The following is an 8,346-nucleotide window of genomic DNA, read 5'->3' on the forward strand; positions in this document are numbered from 1 at the left end:
AACCCAAGCTCTTATCCAAGGGCTGGTCCGGGTGGGGGCCCCTGGCTCTTCTCCAGCAGCTAAGCTCCAAGTCATCCTGTCTAATCCACAGGAGACTATACAGGCCCTCACCCCAGGTTCAGGTTCAAGTTTACCCACCACTTCAGGCAAGTCCAAACAAGTCTGACCCCCTTATACCCAAGTGGGGATCCCTCATCCATCCAAGACCGAGCATTAGTGAATGCAGCAGCGACAGCCACCCTCTTGTCTGCGGCCAGAGGATCCAGGCTCAAGCACTGGGGAAAGGATTGCTCTGTTCCAACAAGAGAAGTAAATTGACATCAGATCATTTTCCAACAGTTTTTCCCACTACTTAACATTTGCCACATTGCATTCTACATTCCAATTTACAAAAGGACAGGCGCATTAAGAGAAAGAAATAAAATTAACTGGAATCAAGAACTTTATTAATTTTTAAGCGTGAGACTTATGGCTGAGCATCAAGTATGGCTTTGACCCAAAATGTTCTCCTCGAGATACCAGGGAAACCAGACCTGCAGAGATACAGTGATTTTGCAATAAATCGAGTTAAAGTTATTAACTAAAGTTGGTCAAATTTTGGGTTTCTTTCTTATTTTTAACTTGGCTTGTTACAGTTTTTACTTACTTTTTAAAGTTCTTAATATAGAATATGCAGTGCTTTCTCTCTCCACTTCCTACTTCCCATTCACATTTCTGGTCATTTCTACCTTCCATATGCTACATATATTACATGTGTTACACATACTACAGGATTAAAAGTCCTTTCATACACATTCTCTCAAGTAATAAGTGTTTAAGAGCTTCAAGGCTCCAGTTCATTCTCAACTTGGGCTTCAATTTACACATTTCCAACTCAATCCAGGGTAGGTGGGAGCCAAAAATGACTTTTAGAGAACAGCAAATTGGCCTCCCCTGGTGTGTTTCAATCCAGGAATCACACCAAGAAAATGATGCCTCTGCTTAGTTCTAGCACCAACTGAGGAGCGGGAAGAGAAGCTGAATAACTTTCTACATAAATCCAGCCTTTTGCATCATTGCTTTCTTCAAAATGTACTAAATACTTGAACTATATTAATGATTTGATACCAATTCCAATGTGTTTGGAAGGATGGGGGGATTCCCCACACCACCAAACAATTAACTCATTTAAAAAAAAAAAAAAAAGATTTTACTTATTAATTTGAGAGACAGAGAGAGAGCATGAGATAGGGGAGGGTCAGAGGGAGAAGCAGACTCTCCTGCTGAGCAAGGAGCCTAACAAGGGCTCCATCCCAGGACTCCAGGATCATGACCTGAGCCAAAGGCAGACCCTCAACCAACTGAGCCACCCAAGTGCACTGCACTTAACTCATTTCCAGTGCTGTCTACCCAGCATCAGATTCCACATGGAAAGGCGCTCAGTCCCACAAGACTGACCCCACTTCACGTAACAGCTGCAAGCCCAGGCTGTCACCTGCACTTCTGACCAGACTGGAATCAGAGGTTCCTGCAACCCCCTCCTTGGGTTGAATTAATTTGCTGGACCAGCTCAAAGAACCCAGGAAACCCATGTACTCACTAGAGAGCCAGTTTATGACAAATGATATTAAAGGATATGAATCAACAGGCAGCTAAAGCGATCTGTCCATGGGGCAAGTATGTAGGAAGAGACCCGCAGCTTCCCTGCCCTCTCCAGGCACGCCACCCTCCCTGCACCTCCCTGCGTGTGCCAACCCGGATGGTCTCCCGAACCCCATCCTTTTGTGTTTTTATGGAGGCTTCATCACAAAGGCACGGATAATTCATTAGTCATTGTGACTGGCTCAGCCTGCGGCCCCTCTCCCCTCCCAGAAATCAAGGCATGGAACTGAAAGTTCCAACCGTCTAAGCACATGGTCGTTTCCGCTGGCAACCAGCCCCTACCTATCCTTAGGTGACCAGGGGGCTTTCCAAAAGTTACCTCAAGAACATAAGAAACGACACTTTTAGGACACTTATCACTTAGGAAATTCCAAGAATTTTAGGAGCTCTATGCCAGAAACTGGAAGAACAATCAAATATATGTGTCGTGTTATAAACCATAATACCACAGTGGGCAAGATACTTTTCCTCTTCTTATTTCACTCAGAGTCCTATCTGCAGGGCACACTGTGCTCCTTCCCATACCATGGTCCAAACAGTAGACTTAAGTGGGTTGGCCCATAAATATAAAGAGAAAAACAGCTGGGGCGCCTGAGTGGCTCAGTTGTTAAGCGTCTGTCTTCGGCTCAGGTCATGATCTCAGGGTCCTAGAATCGAGCCCCACATTGGGTTCCCTGCTCAGAGGGAAGCCTGCTTCTCCCTCTCCCACTCCCTCTGCTTATGTTGCCTCTCTTGCTGTGTCTCTCTCTGTCAATAAATAAATAAAATCTTTAAAAAAAAAGAGAGAGACAAAAACAGCTGTAAACATTATAATGAGCATAAATCTAAATGAACATTGAACATTGTATAGAATAATAAGGTCTTATGAGGTTAAATAAAAATATAATTAAAATCTGGGGCGCCTGGGTGGCTCAGTGGGTTAAGCCGCTGCCTTCGGCTCAGGTCATGATCTCAGGGTCCTGGGATCGAGTCCCGCATCGGGCTCTCTGCTCAGCGGGGAGCCTGCTTCCTTCTCTCTCTCTCTCTGCCTGCCTCTCAGTGTACTTGTAATTTCTCTCTGTCAAATAAATAAATAAAATCTTTAAAAAACAATAATAATTAAAATCTATGTTAAAAATTACATGTTAACATATATTAGATGAAGTTAAAATTTCTTCAAGTCCTTCCACAGTCTGCAAGGACAACAACATAGATTAACTTTAGAATTTGATGCCTAATAAATGAATATTGTAATTTCTACTGTAACCCCTAGAAGAAAAAAAACGGACTGTAACATCCAAACAAACAAATGAAAAAATGGGACGATGAAAAAAAAATTTAATCCAAGAAGAGACAGAAAAGAGAGAGAAACAGAGAGGGGGAGAGAGAAACCAAACAGGACTGGCAGGTCAAAAACAAAGCACAAAATAAAATGATAGACATGGAACTAAGGTATGTTTCTAAATGTAAATTAACTAAATGCACTATTGAAAAGACAAACATTTCAAAGTGGATTTTTAAAACTCCAATAATATGCTGTTCATAAAAGTTTAAATCTAGGGGTGCCTGGGTGGCTCAGTGGGTTAAGCCGCTGCCTTCGGCTCGGGTCATGATCTCAGGGTCCTGGGATCGAGTCCCGCATCGGGCTCTCTGCTCGGCGGGGAGCCTGCTTCCTCCTCCTCTCTCTCTGCCTGCCTCTCTGCCTGCTTGTGATCTCTCTCTGTCAGATAAATAAATAAATAATCTTTAAAAAAAAAAAAAAAGTTTAAATCTAAAACATAAGGTTACATAAAGGTTGAAAATCAAAAGATGAAAAATATGTATCATGCAAATATTAACCAGAAGAAAGTTGGTGTGACTAAATTACTAGGTGACAAGCTGGACTTTATTTCATTTTTTAAAAGATTTATTTATTTATTTTAGAGAGAGAGCAGAGGGGAGGAAAGGAGCAGAGGGAGAGGGAGAGGAAGAGAGAGTCCCCAAGCAGACTCCCTGAGACGTGCAGAGCCTGATGCGGGCAGGGCTCGAGCTCATGACCCTGAGATCACCACCTCAGCTGAAACCAAGAGTCGGTCACTCAACCAACGGAGCCACCCGGGCGACCCAACAAGCTGAATTTTAAAGCAAAAGTTTATAACTAGAGAATAAAGAGGGTTCTTTCATAAGAAACATTTTCAATTCATCAACAACAGCTTTCAATGTGTATTCATCTCATTATAACATCGGAATACGTAAAGCAAGTATGCGAGAAGAAGTCTATAAAGCGGCTGCATGAGAAGAGGTGAGAGACTTCCACCAACGTAGATGTTAACACGCCTGTCTCAGGAACTGAGTACACCACCAAAACCAAACCATCAACCAGGGTAGAGAAGATCTGACCAACACAACCGACAAACGACCCTAATGGGCCTATTCAAAGACCATTCCAGCCATAGCATAGGACATACGCTAAATTCAAGCACACACAGAACACCTGGAAAAAACTGACCATATACCAGACTAAAAGCAAGTACTCAAGAGATTAAAGTAATTCAGAGCATGTTCTCTGACCACATTAGATACCAGTAACAAAATGGTAACTAGAATGGTATGTTTGAAAATTAAGAAAACACATCTAAGTAACCTCTGAGTCAAAGAACTCATAATGGAAATTAGAATGTATCTTGCACTTGAGTAACCCAAATATGACACATCACAACATAAAGCAATTTGGGGAGCAATTTAAAGCCTAAAAATGCTAGACTGAATTTCTTCTAGGAAGGCAACATAACCCTTTTCATTAACAGATTAAAGGAGGAAAATAATGTGATGTCAGTAGAAGCTTTTGATAAAACCTAAGCAGCCATATAGCAACTAAAGACAAACAAACTCTTAGTAAACTAAGAATAGGAAAAACAAAACAAAACAAACAACAAAAAAAAACTTCCGGGTGCCTGGGTGGCTCAGTGGGTTAAGCTGCTGCCTTCGGCTCAGGTCATGATCTCAGGGTCCTGGGATCGAGTCCCGCATCGGGCTCTCTGCTCGGCGGGGAGCCTGCTTCCCTCTCTCTCTCTCTCTGCCTGCCTCTCCATCTACTTGTGATTTCTCTCTGTCAAATAAATAAATAAAATCTTTAAAAAAAAAAAACAAAAACAAACTTCCTTAACCTGATAAAGGGTGTCTACAAAAATCTACAGCAAATATAATACCTGATGGTAAAATGTTGAAATTTTTCCTTTGGCATTAGAAGGACAAACAAGGAAGTTCCCATTACCATTTCTATTCAAATTATACTGGATGTCCTGGGCAGCAGAGAAAGGTAAAAAATTTTTTTAATGTGTAAGGATCAGTAGGGAAGAAACAAACCCAGTTATTCACAGGTAACATAATATTGCATATAGAAAATATCCACTAGAAATAAGTGAATTTAGCAAAGTTACAGCAAACCAAATTCTACATACAGAATTTGGTATTTTCTATACCATCAAAAAAAAAGGCTAGAAAATGTAATTTTATTTAAAAAAAATTTTGTAATTAAAAAAAAAATAGTAAGAACAAAAGTTATCAAGTACCTAAGGATAAATACAACAAAAGATGTGCAAGTTCTCTGAATCCATTTCCTTGTAGCTGCTGTAATCATTTACCAAGAATATGGTGATTTAAAACAGCAGAGATTTATTATCTCTCAGTTCTGGAGGCCAGATGACCAAAATTGGTATCACAGAGTTGAAATCAAGGTGTTGTTAGGAACACACTCCCCTTGGAGACTTAAGGGAAAAATACATTTCTTATCTCTTCAGCTTCTGGTGGCTGTACCATTCCCACATCTGCCTCTGTGGTCAAAATGCCGAATGGCTTCTTCTGCCTCAAATCTCTCTCCCACTGAGACATAAAGAAAGTTAATTAAAGTTAATTTAATTAATTAATTAAAGACAATAGTCTGGGGCGCCTGGGTGGCTCAGTGGGTTAAGCCGCTGCCTTCGGCTCAGGTCATGATCTCAGGGTCCTGGGATCGAGTCCCGCATCGGGCTCTCTGCTCGGCGGGGAGCCTGCTTCCCTTCCTCTCTCTCTCTCTGCCTGCCTCTCCATCTACTTGTGATTTCTTTCAAATAAATAAATAAAATCTTTAAAAAAAAAATAAAGACAATAGTGTTTATGAACAAGATTCTGTCATTTGCCATTTTTTTTCCCTCTCACTGAGGATAGATGTTTGTGCCTTTGCATTTTGAGTTTATTTCTTGACATAATGAGGGCGAGGCTTTGAGGCTTATACCGAAAGTTCGTTGCTCCAAAACATTCAGGTTTGGTTCTGCCAGGTGCCTGAGGGCTCTGTCAACTCAGGGTCATTGTGAATAACCTCTCTGAGGTTTTTTAGGACAAATAGTAGGGCCAACATCTGGCACAAACCCTGCCTGGGGTCTAGCTGTGGTAAGGAATTCCCGTGGGAGACTCCTTCCCCATCCACCACAACCGAAGCTGAGGCCCGCCTTTTCCCTCGTTATTACCCTCTCTGACATACTTCCTGGGTTACTCTTTGGCCAAGAATGTCCCCGTCCCCCCAGCCCCCTTACTTCAGACTGTGGCTTTGTCTCCTGCCCCCAAGTGCAGCCCATTAGCATTGAAAAGCTCTAGCCTCCAGGAGACCAACAGATGCCCCCTCAAGGGCTGCCCTCAGCTTCAGTATTTCTCCAAGTAATGCTCGCTTACTTTTTGCTTTGGAGAATTTTTTTTTCCCTTTTCTTTTGCCTTTTCTATCCAGCATTAACTTTTCTATCTCGGAAATTTTCTTTTGCTACCTTGTCTACAATATTGACAGAAATTCCTACGGCCACCTTTCTACATATGTGGGTCCCCAATTTAGGTACAAGAATGGAGAGGAGAGGGAGGGTCCCAACCGAGCTGAGAGAGAAGCAAAAAGTTCTGGCCAAGAGTCACCACAACCTGGGTGCTTGCTGAGGGCAAAGGGAACACGAAATGGGTAACGGAAGAGAAAATGTATATAATTGTGTGTACTTGTAGAGATTTATATAAACTATGTACTCTTGACTAGTACTAAATGAGGGCTTAGTATGTTATCTTTTCTTGATATATATTCATTTATATAATCAACTTTGTCCTCTCCCCCCTTCCAATTATTCTACTTAAGACTATATGAACTTGCAAAAAATAAAAGATTTTATTTGTGACAGAGAGCATGAGCAGGGAGGAGGGGCAGAGGGAGAAGCAGACTCCCCACTGAGCAGGGAGCCCAATGGTGGGCTGGATTCCAGGACCCTGGGATCATGACCTGAGCCGAAGGCAGACGCTTAACGACTGAGCCACCCAGGCACCCCAGACTTTATGAGTTTTATATGAAGAGGGACTATGACTAAGGGAGAAAAGCGAACATTACTTTTTGGGGGGGAAACTTGTGAAATGTATCTTTTCTTGGGAAGAGAGTGTTTCTTTATTCCAAGAGGGATAGTTGCAGCATGCCAAAGAGAACCATGGTATTCTTCTTGCTCTTCTTTGGAAATTTAAATACGGATGACAAGGGTGAGTAGAGATGCTGGGTAATCCAAAGGGTGAGCTGCACTGTACAATATCTCCCTTCCGCTGGATACTTAGCCACAGAGATCCAATTAGATTTCACCAGTGAGAGGCACTTGTACAGAATTTGGAGAAGAGAAGTTAGAAATAAGTATTCACCAGTGGTAAACTGCAAACAGGTTAATGGGCCTCAGGCAGCTAATGTGGGATTTGCCAGCAGCTTCCACACATCTTCTGGCAGTAGCCCACCCGGTGCTACAGCAACCCAGACCCCCGACAGTAGTGGCTCCTTGCAATTCCTGCTCTGGCAGATGGCCCTCCCTCCCTGGCTGTCCCCAGGCCTTCTAATGGCTGTGTAAGCCCAGTTCCCCCATGTTAAATCCTTTCTTACTAGAAATGCCAGTTGGTAGTGATTTATGATTTCTTGATCAAACTCTAGCTCAGCAAGTAAAGGCACTGAAAGAAAAAATTAGAAATAAAAATGCTATTTAGAGTGTAACTTAAGGTCAGCAAGCATTTTATTAAGGAACTCCCCTGGCAAAGGCACTGTTTAGGCAATGAGAAATATGTGTATCATTAAAGCAGAACCCATTAGTCCACATGTCCTTCTCATATCTACGGACCCAGAGTAGCCAGGATACTGGGCAGTACAAAGTAAGAAGGGAAAAACAAGAACTGTTATATTTTGCAAAGGATTGTCCATTTAAATAATGATCCAAGTTTTGAGGCATCCTAGTTGGGCATAAGCCAAGCCATGACAGTATTTAAAAAATAAATTATTGAATTTTAAAAATAACTTTAGGGGCACCTGGCTGGCTCAGTTGGTGGAGCATGCAACTCCTGATCTCAGGGTCATGAGTTCAAGCTCCATCTGGGGTGTAGAGATTACTTAAAAATAAAATCTTTAAAAATAAATAAAATAAAAAATAACCTAAAAAAATCAGCATTATCTTCTGATAGGATGTCAACACTCTCAGAGCTGCCCTTCCTTAGTTTCAGTATATTGAACCCAAAGGAACTGAGGACCATTAACGTAAGAATGTCACCCGTCAGGAAGGCCAAGTTGAGGAGAACAACGTGTCTACAAGTCAGCTGGCTTTTGTCTGTTCTGGGGAGCTCCTACACTCCTGAAACCAGGCATTTACGAACAAATTTACACAAATATGTCTCTGCTGAGAAAATAACTCAAAGAACTGAAGTTACTAACATTGTGTCAGT

The 8,346-nt window shown here is 41.9% G+C and overlaps 1 long non-coding RNA gene across 2 annotated transcripts; it reads right to left on the reverse strand.

Moving 5' to 3' along the window:
- Window positions 1–429: 429 nt before the first annotated feature.
- Window positions 430–7,961, reverse strand: LOC116595696. Of its 2 annotated transcripts, none has more exons than XR_004287825.1 (3): window positions 6,992–7,961; window positions 4,809–5,481; window positions 430–533 (listed from the first exon to the last, which is right to left on the reverse strand). It is a non-coding gene; the product is annotated as an uncharacterized LOC116595696 (long non-coding RNA). The 2 variants fall into 2 exon arrangements; XR_004287824.1 differs by lacking the exon at window positions 430–533 and adding an exon at window positions 3,692–4,542 and having other exon boundaries at window positions 4,754–5,481.
- Window positions 7,962–8,346: the final 385 nt, after the last annotated feature.

This window comes from Mustela erminea, chromosome 7 (assembly GCF_009829155.1).
Source record: "Mustela erminea isolate mMusErm1 chromosome 7, mMusErm1.Pri, whole genome shotgun sequence".
NCBI classification, from domain to species: Eukaryota; Metazoa; Chordata; class Mammalia; order Carnivora; family Mustelidae; genus Mustela; species Mustela erminea.